Source organism: Hypomesus nipponensis, chromosome 27 (genome assembly GCF_054491055.1).
Source record: "Hypomesus nipponensis isolate SF chromosome 27, ASM5449105v1, whole genome shotgun sequence".
Taxonomy (NCBI): domain Eukaryota; kingdom Metazoa; phylum Chordata; class Actinopteri; order Osmeriformes; family Osmeridae; genus Hypomesus; species Hypomesus nipponensis.
The window spans coordinates 9,527,059-9,547,661 of NC_140387.1; the positions used below are offsets into that span (position 1 = coordinate 9,527,059).

At 45.4% G+C, this 20,603-nt stretch overlaps 1 pseudogene; it reads right to left on the reverse strand.

Moving 5' to 3' along the window:
* Positions 1–14,080: 14,080 nt before the first annotated feature.
* On the reverse strand, positions 14,081–14,891 carry LOC146220769 (uncharacterized; annotated as a pseudogene).
* Between the last annotated feature and the right edge of the window lie 5,712 nt (positions 14,892–20,603).

The following is a 20,603-nucleotide window of genomic DNA, read 5'->3' on the forward strand; positions in this document are numbered from 1 at the left end:
TCATATAAAGAATAACCAGGAAATGTACAGACAGGAGTATGTGTGCTGTTTCAGAAAAGGGAACATGGCAGTGTGGCATTATTCTTGTTAGCCTGTTAAATAAATTGGGAAAGGCAGCCATTTTCTATATAACTGTGGAGATATTTAAAAAAAACAACATGATAAAGCTGACAGCGTTCACTGTTATCAGAGGGAATTTGTCCAGGTCAGCTCTCTGCACTGGCCTTGTCTAGACTGTTTGTGCATGTGTACGCACGTGTCTGTGCTTCGTCCTGCCGCCTGTCAGATGGATGTCTACAGAGGGGATTACCACTATAAGCCTGCTTTACCCACACACACTGTCTCAGAGACCTACATTCACTAAGACCCAGTTTCCACTCTCCCTCCCTCCGTCCTCTTTTCCTCTCCAGTCATCAGTGCAACACTTTTAGATCCTTTATTAGGAAATAGTCTGCTTCTGTTATAACCACATAATCCTATGGTGAAATGGAAGCCGGGTCTGTTCCCGGTAAACTCACCCCACTTGTTTAGAGACTCTTGTTGTCCTGGGTTGTACAGAGTGGCTTGAGGCGGTTCCTTGGCAGTAGCACACTACAGACTAGCATTGCCCCAGCTATGATAATCCCTGGCCTCAACTAATACAGATAAAGCTGTCTAGAAGCTGTGGGGGAAGTGGGAAGAAGTGTGTGGGGGAAGCGGGTCACAGATGAATTCTCTCTAAAACAGGCAAACCCCCTTTCCTCCCAGCACTAATTCCACTACTAACTATTTCTACTGAAAACGACTATAGGCCGCAAGGTGAACCACGAAAAGTATTTTAGAAAATGATTCCCGCTCAACAGTCTGGCATCTACACAATCTTTAGCTCATAAAAAAGAGTTGTGCTAAGCTACCAAAAAAACAGTTAGTAGCTGAAATTCCAGTTGATTGTCGATACGTCTGCATAGGTTTTATGCAGAACTAGTTTCTTCAGAGCGTAATAGGATTTTGGTGGCACGGTTCGACACGTGATCGTTCTATACCAATAAGGTAGCAGATTTTTGTCAACAGTGGCACGAATGGATATCGTTGGCACGTCACCTGGATGATCAGAAATCTGACCCCTGACAGTGTTTTTCTTGTGATACACTGCGGCTGCAAAAGTTCCTGTGAGACAGGCAGATGTTTGTTTGTTTTTGCAGGATTGTGTTGCACAGACTTCTGCCGTTAATAATTGCGCTTATACCAATGACCATTTGTTTGTTCGTTCATTCATTCATTCTTCCACAAAGGAAAACAACACTGATCAAACATAAAAACAATATTCATGAAATATGATAAAACTGTACGAAACAGAATAAGGAATAACAGATTAAGGACCCTCAGTCCTCACTGTCAGTATCAGGACAGTTATCTTCCTGTTCCTCAGTTTCTTTTGGGTTGGCACAATTACAACAACTACATAAGTCTGTGCCCAACTTGTATGATACCAATGAATATTAGTCATAGACCAGTTCCATTTATGTTCTGAGGCAGCTCCAAAGATGACAGAGAAAAGGGGGTCTTGTTGGGGAACTTGCCCAGGAGTAGGCTCCAGACTGCTTGGAAGGTGCCAGTCATACCCTGTCCCTTCCATGTGCACCATTGACAGAGTACAGGGTGTTCAGGCATGACCCGTTGAGCCATGATGGATGATCTGAAGCTCCCCTGAGCAATGTTGGCGCTTGGCTATGGGATCCGGGAAGTGTACAGGGACGCCAATGGCTGACTGAGGCTCTGCCAGACTATCCAAACAAACAGCCAGCCAGGCTGCTGGGCAGGTTGGCTGCTTCTCATCCTGCTAGGTCTGGGCAGTAGTTGGTTGGGCTTGCAGGGTAGAGAGGTCCCTAATGAGGTTGATGCTTGGTTCTCAGTCTTCACCTACAACTCTCTTTTGGCCCAGGAGTCAGGCTTGGACAGCAGCGTTTAGGGCTGTCCCCACTCAGTCGACTAGTCGATTGTTTGGTCAATATACTCTTGGTTGGCTAAGATTTTTTTTAGTCGACCAACAGTGAGATCTTATTCCCGTTTGTGTCACCATTGCTGAATTAAAGAAATGTTCTTCAGAAATTGTAGATAATATTATTGAAGACAAATAAGCAACAAAATAATACATAAATGTATATATATATATATATACTTTGTCGACAGTTGGTGACGTTATTAATCCAAAAGGCAAAATGGTAAAGAAATCAGTGGTATGGAAGCATTTCATAAAAGTATCCGTCTTCTACATATGGCCAGTTCGCATGCTGCACTTTTTCAGGCAGTCAATGTTGCTGTCTGTGGTTCTGAAAATGTCTCCAGTATGCACCCTTTAATTGGCACACTAATGATTTGCATGTCAAACAAACAATATTTTTTATTTGTAGTACATTGTAAGAGATAATAAATAATAACCCATCGGGCATTTTTTATTATATCGGCATTCGGTAACAACAGGACTGGTGACATCAGGCTTATTATTAGTAAAAGCTCATTTTATAGCGGCTGAATCTGGAATGTCCAGCAGCTACATTGAGTCAGATCGGGAAATTGTTTGTACATTTATGTTTGTCTAGTTGTCAATCAATCACCCTTCTTACATATGTATTTCTTTCAGATTATTTATTAAAACAGTGAGTAACTGTAACAGAGGTAAAACAACTGTAACAGAGGTAAAACATCACACAAAATGGTTTGATGAAAAACATTGTAACATTTACAGAAGAATAAAAAACGTTTACAATTTAGATTAGTCGATTTTCAGAAGTGTTCAGTCGAGTCTTGGTCACTCAAAGAAAATCTTTGTCGGGGACAGCCCTAGCAGGGTTATCCCTAAAGACTGTAGATAACCCTTACCCTAATCCTACCCAAGAGCCCACCACAGGGGTCCTGTCCATCAGTCTAGATGTGCCACTGGGTGGGCTTCTGCTACCACACCCTCCAATCATGTGTATGTTTACCAGGTGAGACCATCCTGGGCTGTAGGAGGGGTGGGCGGCGGAGGAGGAGGGGGTGTGGATTAGTGGGGAGAGAACCGGGGATGGGGGTGTCTGGCTGCTTTTGTATGAGTCAATAAGGTTAATCGGGGTCTTTTGTGTGCATGTTTCTTTGTGGATACCTCACTGGGTACATGTCTGTGGGAGATATTAAAGCCAACCCCCTTCCCCCTCTTCTTCTCCCCTGAGAAGAGATAACACACTTTACTGTCAGTCTGGTATCTCCCAGCTAGGGAGCAGGGTTGTTTACAGGAATGATTTGGCATGTGGTAGGGAGGGACGGGGGAGACCACTTAAGGCATTCTTAAGTTTATTCCCAAAGACTGCCCTGATGCTTGTGATCCTTTCGCATTTCAACCATCTCTCTGAAATGAAGCGGGGCATGGAGAGAAGTAGGGGGGTTGCCATTAACTGACACAACAACATAGCACTAGACATTAGTTGAGCTAGATGAGGACTTGAGAGGGAACAAGAGGGAAGGAGAGGGAACAGTGTGGCAGGCAAAGGTCTGGGTCTTCTATGTGCTAATAATAATATTACCATTGACTGACTAGGTGGAATGATATGACTTACTCTGGAAAGCAGCACCTCACTTATAATGAATGGGCTCATAGAATCTGTTTGCATTGGTGGCATTAGTGCTGTATGAGTGTTTTAGGATGTCTGTATTTGTGTGTGCTTCTGTTTTTGTGTCTGCTTGTCAGGGACATTTTCCTAATGCAGACAATATGTTTATCTGATTAATTGTTTTAATATAATAACATACAGAACATTCCAGACAAACCAAATAATCAGTTTGTAGATATTTGTATTTTTGTATCTATTAATATTTGTAAACATATACAAATTGTCAATTCAATGTTAACATATTTAGAAGCAGGTACAGGCATTAGGGGATCAAGTCCAATCGAATCATGATCTCCTCATTGGAATATGCTAACACAGAAGATTTTACTCTGATTCTTCTCCATCATGAGTTGTAATCTAGCATCACACATTGGTTGAGTCAAGGCCAGATTAGTACCCTAAAGGGCCCCTGGGCACTGAAGCTCATGTGGCAGTGTATGGCTCAAGACTATGGCAATTTATTGTTCACTGAAAATCACCCAAGCAGAAAGCACACCAGAGGCCTGTTCCATAAAGCGAGTTTACCGAATAAGCCAGACTTATGTCAGTTAGTAGGACTAATTTCTAGTTAATTTGGTTCCATAAAGCTAGCTCAACGTAGTTCGAACTCGGTTACTATGGCAACTTAGGCTGTTCTGGTCAGGGTCAGACTAGCTGTCGGGCTTAGCTGGTGCTTAACCAGACGTTCCTGTAACACTGACCCAACGGGGAAACTATGTTTTACCACATATATTCTCATTTTCTTATTCTCATCAGTTCAACACGTTCAACATTGATAGAAATCAACTTAATTAGCCTACAACATTTAGCCTAATGCATTAAACAACGATGAACAATGCTTTGATAGGCTACACACAATAGCCGTTAAGGTATGGATGTTAGTTTGTGATTTCAAATGTTTAGGCATCAGGCATAGGCCTATTTCTCAATCTAAATTATCCAAGTATAATTATCATGGCAATATAATTGTTAATCGTACCCTACAATTGCACGAAACAAACCTAAATCCGCCCTCCATTTACCTGACACAAAAACCATGTTAAAAAGTTTGGCTACTGGATGTATTGATTAATAGTAGGCTATTTATTTTAAATGATGTCAAAAAAGCCAATATAGACGAGTTTAGAGGGTGTTTTTTAATCAACGAAGTAAAGGACACCTGGGAATAAATACATTGATAAGAAAAAACACACACACACACACACTTTTCTTTTTTGGGGGGAGCACCGAAGACTCATTTTGATATTGTTCTACAGACCTGCTGACCAGCTGGGTGTGAAAGAGTGCGACCGAGCGGTCGTTTCGGTCAGATGAAAAAGGCTTGCACACACCGCAGGACTTCCATAAACAAAATAGGCTTTTATTGTGCATAACAATTCCTCTCACGTGCTCCTGCCAACCAGCCCTCTCACTGAGCTGTGCGGCACACCTTTATTCACCTGGGCGAAACCATCTGCTGTGCGTCACAATCAATTAACACTATATCAATCAATCAACAATCAATCAATTAACATGTGCACCCAGTTTTCCCCCTTTAACACCATATTGACATGACACATTTCACACATACATTATGTCTTATCCTGGACTGCCATAAAATCACTGCTTTACATGGCAGACGCCTTGCGTTCTGTCATACTGGGGTTGATGTGTGCCTGAACTGCTTGTAGATGGTTGCTCGTCATCTTCTTCCTCTTGGTCACATGCTCCTCCTTGTACGCATCTCAGCATTGACCCTGCGTTAATTTAGAAATACGAAGAAAAAGAATTAGTATAGAAAGAGACAAAATATTCAAACAAAGAATCTTATACCAAAAAATTTATAAACCTTTAAAACTGGAAAGATTCAGCCAAGGAACTCTCCCCCTTTATTACTTATTTATCAACTATTTGATCAATCTAATGTTATCCAATAAAAAAGCATAATAGAATGTGAAGTAACAGCTAGCTGGCGTCAGTTACTTGTAAAATGCATAGATAATGTTTAACAGTAAAATCTAAATTTAGCTTGCACCTAAGTTAACATTTTTTAGTTTGCTAACATTAGCGATAACGTCAGCTAGTTCGAGGTGTATGGATAGGCCAGGGGTTTCAAACTCTGCTTGTGATAATATAACATTTCTATTTGACCTGGCCCGCCGGTACGCTAATACTACAAATCCAAGAATGCTCTGCCAGTGCCTTGGCGCGTCAAGACCCGCAAGCATCCTCTGTTTTCATCAGTGGTGGCTGCTGGTCTTTCAAAGAGGGGAAGCTCATTTTCGGCCTACATCATAAAAATGTTGCATTTATTTGGCTAGTTCGCTGGGTAGTTCACCCCTACGACACTACCGTAGCCTACTGTATGAATGAATGAACAAACGATCTAACGAAACAATGTAAACTCGAAGGAGGAAATGTGGGAATTTGGTTAAACTGAAACAAGGAATGTGGTGTTTGTATTGAATGATGAAAATTGGCGTGCAATTTCTACAAGCAAATTCCAAGAAATAGGTTACAGCAGTTGTCTTTCGACTACACTTAAAAAATCCGGGGTGTGACTGAGCTCCACTAACTTTGGCGACTTTTTATAGTACAAAATCGCTGTCAATCAAAAGGAGAGAGCCTCCAATCATCACGCAGAAGCCCGGAGTCCAGGCCAGCCCACTCATCCATTCACCCCAGAGACGCCGAGCGTCCGTGGGCGGGACATAATCGCAGCATTATCCAATGACCAGTGTCGGGAACATTAAATTTACATTTATGCATTTAGCAGACGCTTTTATCCAAAGCGACTTCCAAGAGAGAGCTTTACAAAAGAGCATAGGTCACTGATCATAACAACGAGGTAGTCCCAAACATTGCAAGCAGCCAAAACATGAAGCATACATTGTGAAAAAACGTACCAAAGGGAAGACCCATAAGAGCATGCAGTTATACAAGTTACAAATTAAAACAACATGAACCACAAATAGTGCAAGACTGTACCTGTAGAAGAACAATCAACAGTAAAATATTTCACAGCGAGTACCAGAGTTAACTTCGTTATAACTAACCAACAAGAAAAACAAGTCACTCAATAAGAGTCATTGTGATCCTGGAGGAAACTAACATCAGGTCCAGCCAAGCATTCCTAAGTGCCGCTGTACTCCCAGAACAAGTGTGTCTTGAGCCTTTTCTTGAAGGTGGGGAGACAGTCAGTGTCCCTGATGGAGGTGGGGAGCTGGTTCCACCATTGGGGGGCCAGGCAGGAGAAGAGCTTGTGTTGGGACCGGGCGGTCTTGAGCGGTGGGACCACCCGGCGGTTGTCTGAAGAAGACCGTAGGTGACGGGTGGGGGTGTAAGGTTGCAGGAGAGACTTGATGTAGTCGGGTGCAGTCCCGTTCACTGCTCGGAAGGTCAGTACCAGGGTCTTGAATCTGATACGGGCGTTGATGGGTAGCCAGTGGAAAGGGTTAGGATGAAGAGCGGGGTAAAATGGGAGCGTCTGGGTAGATTGTAGACCAGGCGGGCCGCTGCGTTCTGAATCCTCTGAAAAGGGCGGGTTGCACATGCTGGGAGACCAGCGAGCAGCGAGTTGCAGTAGTCCAACTTGGAGAGGACCAGTGCTTGGACTAGTAGCTGGGTTGAGTGCTCAGACAGGTATCTCCTGATCTTTCGGATGTTGTAGAGGGTGAATCTACACGAACGGAAGACTGCAGCAATGTGGGCCTTGAGGGAGAGCTCGTCATCCATGGTAACCCCACGGTTCCTGGCAGAAGATGAAGGGGTCACCGTCGCAGATCCCAGGGTGATTGACAGATTGTGGGAGATGGAGGGTTTAGCCAGGATGAGGAGAAGTTCTGTTTTGGCGAGGTTCAGCTGAAGGTGGTGCTCGGTCATCCAGGCGGAGATGTCTGTGAGGCAGGCCTCAATCCTAGCTGAGATCCCCAGATCAGTCGTGGGGAACGACAGCTACAGCTGCTTGTCGTCAGCATAGCAGTGGTAGGAGAAGCCATGGGAGGTGAGGATTGGTCCAAGTGAGGTGGTGTACAGAGAGAAGAGGAGGGGTCCAAGGACAGAGCCCTGTGGGACACCAGTGGAGAGCTGGCGAGGGCCCGACAGTTTGCCTCCCCAGGAGACCTGGTAGGTTCTTCCCGACAGGTAGGATGAGATCCACTGGAGTGCAGTGCCAGTGATGCCCATCTCAGAAAGTCTGGAGAGCAGGATCTGGTGGTTAACCGTATTAAACGCTGCAGAAAGGTCCAGCAGAATGATGACGGATGATCTGGAAGCCCCTCTGGCAGACTGGAGGGCAGTGGTGACTGAAAGGAGGGCTGTCTCTGTGGATTGTCCAGTCTTGAAGCCCGATTGGTTGCGGTCAAGCAGGTTGTTCTGAGAGAGCAAGTTAGACAGTTGGTTAGATACAGCACGTTCGATTGTTTTAGAAAAGAAGGGTAACAGTGATACCGGTCTGTAGTTCTGGAGGACGGCAGGGTCAAGGGAGGGTTTTTTGAGTAGAGGGGTAACTCTGGCCTGTTTGAAGGCAGAGGGAAAGGTGCCGGAGGTAAGAGAGGCGTTTAGGACATGGAGAAGAAAAGGTATGATGGAGGGAGAGATGGTTTGAAAGAGAGGGGAGGGGATAGGATCAAGGGGACAGGAGGTGGGGCAATGAGATAGAATGAGATCAGAGATCTCTGTCTCGGACAGGGGATAGAAAGAGTTTAGACATTTAGTTGGGTCAGTCGTGGAGGGTGAGAGGGTAGGAAAGGTGGGTTTAGTGAACCGACTGCTAATGTCTGCAACTTTTTTCTCAAAGGAGGAGAAGTCGTCTGCTGTCAGGGTGGAGGGATGGGGTGGGGGAGGTGGCTTAAGAAGGGTGGAGAAGGTAGAAAAAAGCTTGTGGGGGTTTGAAGCAGAGTTAATTTTGTTCAGAAAGTAGAGGGTTTTAGCACCAGTTATGTGAATAGAGAAAGATTTAAGGAGGGAGTGATACTTATCAAGGTCCAGACCGTCTTTGGACTTCTCCTCTCAGCTGCCCGAAGGGTGGACCGTTCTTCACGAATAACATCCGTAACCCATGGGCAGGAGGGAGAAGATCACGCAGGTCTGGTTGACAGGAGACAGAGAGTCAAGTGATGCAGTTAAAGTGGTTAACAAGGAGGCAGTGTTAGTGTGGTGGGAGGAGAACTTGTCAATGGGAGGGAATGTTACTGAAAATTTGTAATTAGTTACAGTTACCAGTTACTGCATAGAAAAGTAATTAGTTACAAGGAAAGTAACATTTGCGTTACGTTATATTTGTCAATGATAAGGCTGGCAAAGGAATTTAAATTAAGTTACAATGAGTCCTATTGCTGCATATTGAAGGGGTTTAACCACTGATTGAAACACACACAAAAAATTGTAAAATAACGCTTTATTAGAAGAAAAAAAAACGTTTTATGTGACTGTCCCACATTACTTGATCATGTAAGGCAGTGGTTCTCAATTGTTGTATATAAACTAATTATTATAACAGACTAGGCTGACAGACGATGACTGTCACACTTTACCAGACAAGCTGTCCCACATTACCTGAAAATGCTGCCCGAGTGAGAGAGGGGGTCATGTTATGTTTGAAAGTGTGTAGCTTCTAAAATATTGTGCATTCCCATTTCATTCCAACATGAAAATGTTCCTAAGCCCTAATACGATTTACAGAAACACCACTGGGGCGAGTAAACAGTTATTTTGTAAGTCTACTGGAGCCTCTACCAAAAAGTGTCCCACATTACCTGAAATCACCCTAGTTATAATATTTCAGTGTTGCAGTGGCACAGTGTGGGACAAGAACTGTAAAATGTTATATCATTGTATGTTGCTAATTTGTTGCCTGAAGGCAACGGACTCAACCAGGGTCGCACTGGGACAGAAAAACAGCCCGGGACTTTGAAACACAGATCGGCCCCCATTTATTTTACTTCATTTAAAAGGTATAGCCTATATATTGGCTAACAGTATTACCAAATGTATAATGGTTTTAGAAACATTAAAACAATATGGTTTGGAATGATATTTGAATGTTCTAAATGTCGAAAATACAGCAGCTTACAGCTACTTGCACCTGGCGCCTCTGGTACAGCCGCATCTTCGGGCTGCAAACTCTCTCCGTCTTTTGACGGCGTAAACATGTAGCCTATTCTAGGCCTACTTCTATATTGTGCAGGATTAGCTTGCAGTGCCCGTTGTTTTTCTCCTTTTCCTTTCCTTTCCATTTCTTTGCTAAAGAAACAACGATGTTAGCTAAAATAGCTCCAACAAATTGGCTGTACTCTGAAAACGATAGATTTTTGACCAATCGTGATCTGTAAAATGGGCAGACAAGTGCACCGTTCAAGTTTACACGGGGGAAATGCCCACCCCCACCCTTTAGATTTTGGATCGCTCCAGTTAAATGGTATTAAGGCCGTCCTCAAAGTGAGCAAACTATTAGGATTTTATTTCTTGAATAGTGCCGTGGCCTTAGCGGCCGTTTGTTTGACCGGCCGTTCGCGAAATCTCCCGAGTCTCCCGATGGCCAGTCTGACCCTGCTCGCCATGCATTAACGTGCAAATTGCGAATCAAATACGCCCGAAGTGGGCGCAAAAGCGTTAGTACATGAGGCCCTCAGTGTTAGAAAGTGAAGTAGGGCCTAATGCAATTGACATTTTTATGAAAATGTAAAATGAATGCCTCCACTTGTCACTAACCTAACTTCGCTAGCTAGTCAAACATAACAAACTAGCAGAAGATCTGTGATAGTACGCAACATATTTTTAGTTTGAATCGTTTCCTTCATGGTGTACTTTAATGGCGATTGTGTTGTGTAATTAATGCTAGCTCTATGTAGGCTATTACTCATTAATGTTATGCATCCAACTTTACAGCCACAGAGTAAGCCTAGGCCTAGACATTTTGAAATAGCTATTTAACATTGAAACTGTGCATAGCCCTAAGTAGGAGTGCATTTTAATAGATTAATTATTTAAATTACAAAGTACCCACTGAATTTATGGTATGAAGCATTTCTGAGATGTTATTGCAGCTCTACTCTGTATGCCTGTTATTGTGCCATTGAGCATCTCATATTTTTGCTTCTGGACAATGCTGTCTGACAGCTTTTTTTTGTCGGAGGCTGACAGAGGTTTTTCTGAGGCTGTTTGGTTTGAAGTCGTTTCAGCTGATGCCGTTGCGAATAAGTCTGATGACTTTTTGTCCGAGGCCGCTTTTGGGAGACCCAAGGCCGTTTGGTTTGAAACCATTTAAGCTGATGCCGTTTCGCCTGAGACTGACGACTTTTGGTCCGGGGACGTTTTTTCCGATGCACCAGGTCACCAGATTGTCTGCTTCCCGTCTATAACCAGACCCGTCTCTACCAGAGATGAGCCCAATGAGGGTGGTGTCGTCCGCAAACTTCAGGAGTTTGACGAACGGATGACTGGAGGTGCAGCTGTTGTTGTACAGGGAGAAGAGTAGAGGAGAAAGGACGCAGCCCTGAGGAGATGCTGATGGACCAGTGCTGATGGACCGGGAATCAGATACTTTTTTTCCCAGCTTAACGCACTGCTTCCTGTCAGACAGGAAGTCTGTGATCCACCTGCAGGTGGAATCAGCTGGGAGAGCTTGTCCTGAAGCAGGGCGGGAATAATGGTATTGAAGGCAGAGCTGAAGTCCTCAAACAGGATCCTGGCATAGGATACTGGGGAGTCCATGTGCTGTAGGGTGAAGTGGAGGGCCATGTTAACTGCATCGTCCACAGACCTGTTGGCTCTGTAGGCAAACGGCAGGGGGTCCAGTAGAAGGTCTGTGATGGATTTATGGTGTGCCAGCACCAGGCGCTAGAAAGACTTCATTACCACAGAGTTCAAGGTGAGGGGTCTGTAGTCATTAAGTTGAATTGAATTGATGTTTATTTGCCATGAAAGTTTGCACAGACACTGAATTTACTTTGGCAGGAGAGCCTACCTAGGCAGCCATTAGCGGCGCCAACTACAAAGGTTACAGTAAAGCATAACATGAGGAGAGAGGAGGAGAGAAAAAGGCACCCCCAGACAATGCTCCTAGAGGAGTACAGTGTGGGAACAGGCAAAAACCTCAGCACATAAGCCCACAAACATTTACAGACTTGCAATGGGAATGGGGGGGGGGGTAGACCAGCAGCATCTGGACCTGCAGCCATGATAGGCACTGGACACAGACCCGCCATCCACCCAGGGAAACAAGCAGTCGAAGGCGTTGGATGGGGGTGGGGGGGTGGTGGTATCTGTAGTAGGTGAAAGTTCATGTCAGGTTGTGAGGTGGGGTAGGACCCAAATGCACGAGAGTACCGAGGCATTGCGAGGAGCACAGGTTTATTCTCAGAAACGGGACACAGAAGGGTACTCATATGACAAAGGGTATGCTAAGACAAAGACTGGACACCAAACAGGAACCTTAATACACAGAAACAAACAAGACACAGGTGAACACAATGAAACTGACGAGAACTGAACGAAACACGGGTGACAACAATGACAGGGAAACACTAGGACAGGGCAAAACCAAAAACAATAGGGGGGCACGGCTGTGGCCGTGACAGAACACCCCTCTCAAGGGACAGCTCCCGACGTCCCACAAGGCAGGGCAGGGGGTCGGAGCTAGTCCAGGGGTCAGCCCGGAGGCAGGGCAGAGGCCAGGGCCAGGTCCGGGGGTCGGCACGGAGGCAGGGCAGAGGCAGGTCCGGGGGTCGGCCTGGGGGCCGGAGCACGGACGAGGGGGCGCGGACGAGGGGGCGCGGACGAGGGGGCGCGGACGAGGGGGCGCGGACGAGGGGGCGCGGACGAGGGGGCGCGGACGAGGGGGCGCGGACGAGGGGGCGCGGACGAGGGGGCGCGGACGAGGGGGCGCAGGCACGGGGGCGCATGGGAGCGCAGGCACGGGGGCGCATGGGAGCGCAGGCACGGGGGCGCATGGGAGCGCAGGCACGGGGGCGCATGGGAGCGCAGGCACGGGGGCGCATGGGAGCGCAAGCTGAGGCCAGGAGTCCTCGGGCGGAGGTGGCTGCGGCCAGGAGTCCTCGGGCGGAGGAGGCTGCGGCCAGGAGTCCTCGGGCGGAGGAGGCTGCGGCCAGGAGTCCTCGGGCGGAGGAGGCTGCGGCCAGGAGTCCTCGGGCGGAGGAGGCTGCGGCCAGGAGTCCTCGGGCGGAGGAGGCTGCGGCCAGGAGTCCTCGGGCGGAGGAGGCTGCGGCCAGGAGTCCTCGGGCGGAGGAGGCTGCGGCCAGGAGTCCTCGGGCGGAGGAGGCTGCGGCCAGGAGTCCTCGGGCGGAGGAGGCTGCGGCCAGGAGTCCTCGGGCGGAGGAGGCTGCGGCCAGGAGTCCTCGAATGGCCTGGCCCTGGGCGGCACAACCTCGGGGCGAGGCAGGGGCTCAGGGCAGGAACGAGGCTGGGGCACAGGGCAGGAACGAGGCTGGGGCACAGGGCAGGAACGAGGCTGGGGCACAGGGCAGGAACGAGGGTGGGGCACAGGGCAGGAACGAGGGTGGGGCACAGGGCAGGAACGGGGCTGGCTTCCGGCGGCAGTTGGGTTGGGCGACCTCTCTGCTGGGTCCTTTCTTGGTCTTAGCATTCTGTCAGGTTGTGAGGTGGGGTAGGACCCAAATGCACGAGAGTACCGAGGCATTGCGAGGAGCACAGGTTTATTCTCAGAAACGGGACACAGAAGGGTACTCACATGACAAAGGGTATGCTAAGACAAAGACTGGACACCAAACAGGAACCTAAATACACAGAAACAAACAAGACACAGGTGAACACAATGAAACTGACGAGAACTGAACGAGACACAGGTGACGACAATGACAGGGAAACACTAGGACAGGGGAAAAACCAAAAACAATAGGGGGGGCACGGCTGTGGCCGTGACAGTTAATGTGTGAGTAGGTCTGGGTTGGCGCCCTCGACCTAGGCCACAATCAGTGCGAGTCTCCCTATGCAGATTGTGTTGGCAAGGAGACGTCCTTGGTCATGACCCGGGTAGAGACCAAGCCACAGATAATGGTGGGGGAGTGGGAAGGGAAGAACAAGATAGTCTCGCTTCAGCGCTCTCTAGGGGAGTTGTTTTCCAGCAACGACCTTGGCCAAGGCAAACTTATCCCTTTTGTAATCCATATTCCGCTGTAAGTTCACAGTCAGAGCTCCAACGGCTCTACCCACTGTATCAATCAGGTCGGGCAGCCTAAGGGGGCTTTTGATGGCTGCAAGCCAACCGCCTATTCCAAACAGCAGAAAGCCTGTAATCACGGTTCCGAAAATAAAGATGTCTTCAACATCCTCAACGGAAAGCGGCGCTAGACACACGACACACCAATTCGCCCACGCGTCCATCCTGTAGCCAGTTGCGAACGTCCCGTCAGGACAGTTGGGTTCCCCCGAACCTGAGCTTCTCTTCGAGAAGATGGTGTCAATTGCATTGAGACCAGCTAATTAATTCCATGCTTCTAGTTTCGGAGAGTGATGGTGAGAGGGTATCTTGAGGCAGACAAGACAAGACAGAGGGAAGCAGGGAAGGTCAGGGAGGGGAGGAGAGAAAAATGTGACCACCTTTGTCGAGAGCCAAAGAAGAGTCCTGTTGGCCTTGGATTTTTGGGCACACGGATGATGGTGGAGGACTTGAGACAGGCTGGCACATGGCATGTCTCCAGGGAGTTGTAGGTAAACACCGGAGACAGCTGGTCAGCGCAGTTCTTAAGGGTGGCTGGAGAGACAGAGTCTCAAATCTACAGTAGAACTCATTCAGGTTGTTGGCCAGGCGGGAGTTGTTAGTGGAGTGGGGGGCTCTAGGCTAGGCTTGAAGTTGGTAATCTGCCTGAGCCCTCTCCAGACAGAAGCAGAGTCATTAGCAGAGAATGTATGTTCTAGTCTCTCCGAGTACAGTTGTTTAGCCTCTCTCACCGCCTTGCTAAACCCGTTCTTTGATTCCTTGAATCTGTCCCTGTCCCCACTCCTAAACGCGGCCTCTTTGTCCAGCCTCAGCCTTCTGAGTTTAGCTGTAAACCAGGGTTTGTTGTTGCCGAAGCTCACCCTGGTGTGTGTTGGTATACAGCAGTCCTCACAGAAGCATATGTATGATGTCACAGCCACCGTGAGCTCATACAGACTATTGGAGGCAGTCATGAACATGTCCCAGTCAGTGCATTCCAAGCACGCCCGCAGATCCTCCATAGCCTCACTGGTCCACTGTTTCGATGTCCTCACAGCAGGCTTACAGCACTTAAGCTTCTGCCTGTGTGCAGGAATAAGGTGGACCATGGCGTGGTCTGAGTGACCCAGTGCTGCTCAGGGAACTGCATGGTTATTCAAACTCAGTATAATTTGATATCACATCCAATTGTTTAGAAATAACAATTATTAATTGATGCGATCCAGATCCAGCCCCTCTAATCTTTAGGTAAAGGTGTAGTGGTGTGGTTCATCTGGCTTCTACAGTCACCGCCGGAATTATTGGCACCACTACATTTAATGCTTTGTATCTATTAAGGTTGGAGAGTACAGAGTTAGGAGTCTGAGAGCATTCCTCTGTTCAGAATCTCTCAGATCAACCAGGGGTCCTAGGTCCTTCCTTTTGCACTCTTCTATTCAGCCCAAAGGTTTTCAGTGAACAGTGAAAGACAGAATAACAACAACAAAATCCAGAAAAACGCATGTCAAAATTTTTATAATTGTATTTTAATGAGAGAAATAAGTATTTGACCCGTCTGCAAAACATGACTTAGTACTTGGTGGCAAAACCTTTGTTGACAATCACAGAGGTCAGACATTTCTAGTAGTTGGGCACCAGGGGGGTATTCCAGCTGGCGGGTTTAGTGAAAACTTTGAGTTGTTTAACGCCAACCCTGAAAAGAGGCATATCCAAGCATTCTGTTCCAGAAAGAGAGGTAACGAAACTTTTTGGTAAGTTTCCATGGTAACTTACTCCGTGAAACTAACCTGCTCGCTGGCAGGTTTTCCATGCCAAACTCTGCGTTTCTACCTATTCCCTCCCACTTTCTGAGCCAGATAGCGTTGGCATACGTGGGATATCCTTTCCTGGTTCAGCCGACCGATCTTGAACAAAATGTAGTTATACGCCGGGAGAAGATTTTAAGAATGCAATTTGATGTGCTTTAATTCCCTGATGAAAACCTAGGTTAACGTTACCGTTTCCCATCACAATCTGTAATTTATTTTAGTAGCCTAACATTCTCAGGCCTTAGGCCTACATCGCTAATGTTATTCGTTGTGGACGTGCACTCAAAATTTACTTAAAATAAAGACAAATAATTGAAACTGTATTTGGTATTCTTCATTGCCTACAAATAGAATCATCTAACTATGAGTATGTTTATCGGCTATCGTTCCTACAATTTACATGATTCACCTGTGACTATGTACCATCCTGTAAGGTGTTTCATCTATTTCAAGATTGTAGGGGGTCAATATTGACCAAACAACCAAAACTAATTCCCCTATGGTTTGAAGGAAGATGGTAAACGTAATTGTGTATTAACATTAACCAAATAATGCCAATAACTACCAATTGCAGTTATTTGACTCTATGGGCCTATCTTGCACCCAGTGCAATTGACTTAGTCAACGACGTCTCATTCCTAGTTTGCACTCAACGCAAAGCTGACTTTTCCCTCCACAGACCACGTCGAAATAACTTTGCGCTCCCGTGGGCAGTTCAGCGATAAAGGAGGCGTGTTCCGGCGCAAACGTTCCCTGGTGCTATTTTGCAGTTTCCGAAAAACAATTCCACCACTGACTGGGAAAAACGTGGTCTAAAGTCAATGGCGTATTATTCAGATGCTATTTTAAGGGTGCACTGCTGGCAAGGCCAGGGTCATCTTTCTGCGAAGCTACGTTACATTGTTTTGATTTATGGCGTGTTACATTTCTTCAATGATTATAGTAAAAAAGTACAATACTTAAACTAATTCTAAGAACTAAACAATTAAAAATATATATATATCTATAAAAATAAGAATTTGAATGAACAGCATGAGCGGGCAATTTAGTGCAATGAGAAAACTGCTCTGCCTTTCCCATACAATGTCATTGTATCTTTTACGGCTCTGACGAGATCGTTGGTCTCCTCCTGTGAACCGCTGCTGGCGTGCGCCTGGCAAATCCTCCGTTATAATAGCAATCCGCCATGGAACAAGCGCTGCTCTTAAAGGGAATGTGAGATGACGTTCTGATTGGTTTATTGCACGTTACGCCCAAACCACACCCATTAGTAATGTAGCTCCTTTAGACCAACCCATTTTAGATTTGCGCCATGCGCAAAGTCATTTATCCTGCCGGTATAATAACAACAGTGGCGGAGTCCCGCCCACAAAGTTACTTGCGCTTTGCGTTTTGATACTTGCGTTTCAGATCGTCAAAATAGGGGGGTATGGGTTAAATCAGAGCCAAGAATGGTCAATGTAAGGTTAAATAATATAATTTAGTCATATTGCAAATGAATGAAATCAATGAAGGTTAACTCTTACCTACCCTACCATGATTATTGTAAACCAGAGATAGAAAGCAAGAGGTGAGGAAGGAGTAGGACAAGCCAGAGCTGAGGAGAAAGTCTCAGGAGATCAAGAATCCACAGATGCTTCACAATTCCTATTATTCCCAAGAACAACTAATCACACCACAATTTTGACCCTTACTTATCAACATGACCAGCAATGCTACAATAAGTTACACAGTGATGTGTGAGAGACATCAAGTTGAGACTCCATCCAGTAACTCCATATTTTCTCATATGTGACAATTCCGCACAAGCCTGTAAACAAAAGTATATGGGGAGAGAACTACCAGTAGCTACCATATATAATTCTCTGCATCCATTTCTGCGGCAGCAGTCAATGTCTCTTGGTCATCATCATCATCATCCTTTGATGAAAGCATTCTGTTGGGAGAAGCTGCTACTACAATTTGAAATAGGCACCAATTGATATTTACTTTGTATCATGTTGAATACGATTAAAACCAAGGTGACGTCGAGGCTACTATCACATGCGTCCAGCCTAAGCAAAATATGTCTTACCTGTTCATAGTATGTTTTTATATTTAATATAACATTGAACATGCTATTTGGGTGTGCTCACACCTTCGACAAGCACAACCATTGTTCTCTCATATATATATATTATTATTATTTTTGCCCCCCTAAGGATCAGTCAATATTTGAACTACATAGACAATGCCTGTGTCAAAAGATTCGTCTTGGCCTCGATTGCGTTGCTTGTATATTTATTTACGTTCCGTTGCACGGTTTAGGAAGTTACAAAGTTTTTGTGGCAAAAAGTGCCTTATGTCAACGAAGGGTACTCAATTCTAGCCTACGTCACAATGTCGACAGCACACTTTAGCAACGATGCATGGATACAACGTGCATTGATGTGCTGTTGCACGGCAAGTATCGTGCCGTGGTGTACTAGCAGCACATGCAGGCTACATTTAAGCAAATCAAGACTTGCATGTACAGTAAGTAATGTCACAATAAATACAGTATTTTAACTCAGCTTGTGTGGTGCGTCGCTGTCTTCAATGTCACAGCCTAAACTTTATGTCAAAAGAAACTCATTTCTGGCGCTTTCAAACAATCCCCTCAATGACGTTTGGCTAGCAACAGCAGCTAGCTTGCTCGTAGCAAACTTCTTTTAAATTAATTTTGACTTCCCTAAATTAATGTCAAACTTATTTACGTTTTTGGGGGCATATTGTCAGTTAGCAGACGGTACTGTTTGAATTGCGATTCCATCTGAAATACTGCCGGTGACAACGTTGTTACAGTAGTTTGTTTCAAACGGGGTTTGCTTGTTTCAAAGGGGGTTCTTAATGAATTATGCAATACGAGTAGGCTAAATGCTTCAAAATATCAGTACTGTAGAAGGGAAAAACTTGAGGCGACGTACCCACCTGCAAGCGGGCACACCCTACAATTACCCCAGAAATTGTACCCTCTCTAGTTTATTACTGTACACATTTTCTCCTGTAATATTAACGGACAGTGGGGTTAAATGTTCAATGTATGGACTGGCTATCACATTCAAATGTATGCATTGAGCAGTTTGTCTCCCACGACAATTGTATACGCTGCTACAGCCGTGTTGCTTTTTTCCCGGAATATGCTCAGATTGACCATAAACACAAAATAAAACTTAGATCTGAAATGTGGTGATATAGGACAACATTTTTTGTTGTCTGGTGCCATGGTGGATCCTTGTATTGGAGCTTCATTGATGTTGGCTCAGAGTTAGCTGACTTAAGTTGAGTTAACAAATTCAAATCAGCTTTCCTGGAACCGAGTTTTCGGGAAATTTCCATTTTAGAGTAACTCAACTCAGAGTTTGCACACATCTCAGGAGGGATTTGGTCCCACTCCTCTTTGCAGATCTTCTCCAAGTCATTAAGGTTTTGAGGCTGACATTTGGCAACTCAAACCTTCAGCTCCCTCCACAGATTTTCTATGGGATTAAGGTCCGGAGACTGGCTAGGGCACTCCAGGACCTTAATGTGCTTCTTCTTGAGCAACTTGGCCATGGCCGTGTGTTTTGGGTCATTGTGATGATGGAATACCCATCCACAACCTATTTTCAATACCATGGCGGAGGGAAGAAGGTTCTCACCCAAGATTTGATGACAATTATAGACTGATAATTTATTTTTCAGTGGGCAAACGTACAAAATCAGCAGGAGACCAAATATTGTTTTCCCTCTCTGTAACCATCCTTTTTATGCCAAACTCACCTTGAGTGTTTGTAGAACAAAAAGTTACATTTTGTTTCTTCTGACCATAGAACACCGTTCAGGTCAAAGTTCCAGTAGAATCTCGCAAACATCAGGTGCTTTCGTTTGTGGTGAGATGATGGGAAATGCTTTTTTCTCTGAAGGTAGGTCCAATGTCACATCAAGCTACATCCGCTTGTCTAGACACAACTTTCATTAAGAACTGTCCCTTTAATTATTTTGCATCAATCATAGCATGGAAATTAACCAAGGTCAATACCACTGACAAATAAAGATATGCATCTAGAAATTACACTGATAAAGATATAAAGATTAGAAAATGGCTATACCCTGAGTATGGGTACTGAGCTTGTCTTTATAACTTTGGAAGGATGACATAATCCCCAACATTGTTACATTGTATTGTATTTCACTGATAGTATGTTATGACATTTTTGGGAATGAAGACATAATCCATTATGTCATCATTCCAAATTATACCATCAGTGAAATGCAATACAATATAACACAATGCATACACTTATTCAAATACTTAAAGGCTCCGTCACACCATAACGTTCTGGTTAACGTTCTCTGAAAGTTCTAATCGTTCAATTTTGAGCGTTGTAGGGCGAGGTGGACACATCTGGCGTGTGACTAACGTGTGACTATATCGCATGACTAGCATGGGACTGAAGCATGAGGAGCGTGTAACAGCGACCAAGCAATACACCCCTGAAAACTATTAGCGTGTGACAACGTGTCACTGGGTCACGACGACGTGTGACAAAAGCAAACGATGATAACAACGTTTGCTTTCGCAAACGATGAATAACCAAGTAACGCTAGGGTAACGACTGACTAACGATAGCCAAACGCATGCAACGTTAGTCAATTGTTCCACAAACGTTCTTCAGCGTTATAAATTAAAGGTTGAAGAACACTGGTCTCCATGAGAACTTCTGTGCATGTTCAAAAACATTTTTTGGACCAGCATTCTCCGACGATCACCAACGATTACCAGCGTCCCCAGCGTCCACACAACGCTCCTCTGGCGCTGTACCAGCGCTATACCAGCGACCATGGACGATTACCAACGTTTCCTCTAATGTCATAGAACGTTGACCAGAACGTTATGGTTTGACGGGGCCTTAAGATATTGACTCAATTATGAATTCATTTTTGCAATTATATGTTCAATGTGTTTCACAGGGTGTAATTGCAAGCCTGCTTGCGGCGGGCAAAAATTCCTGA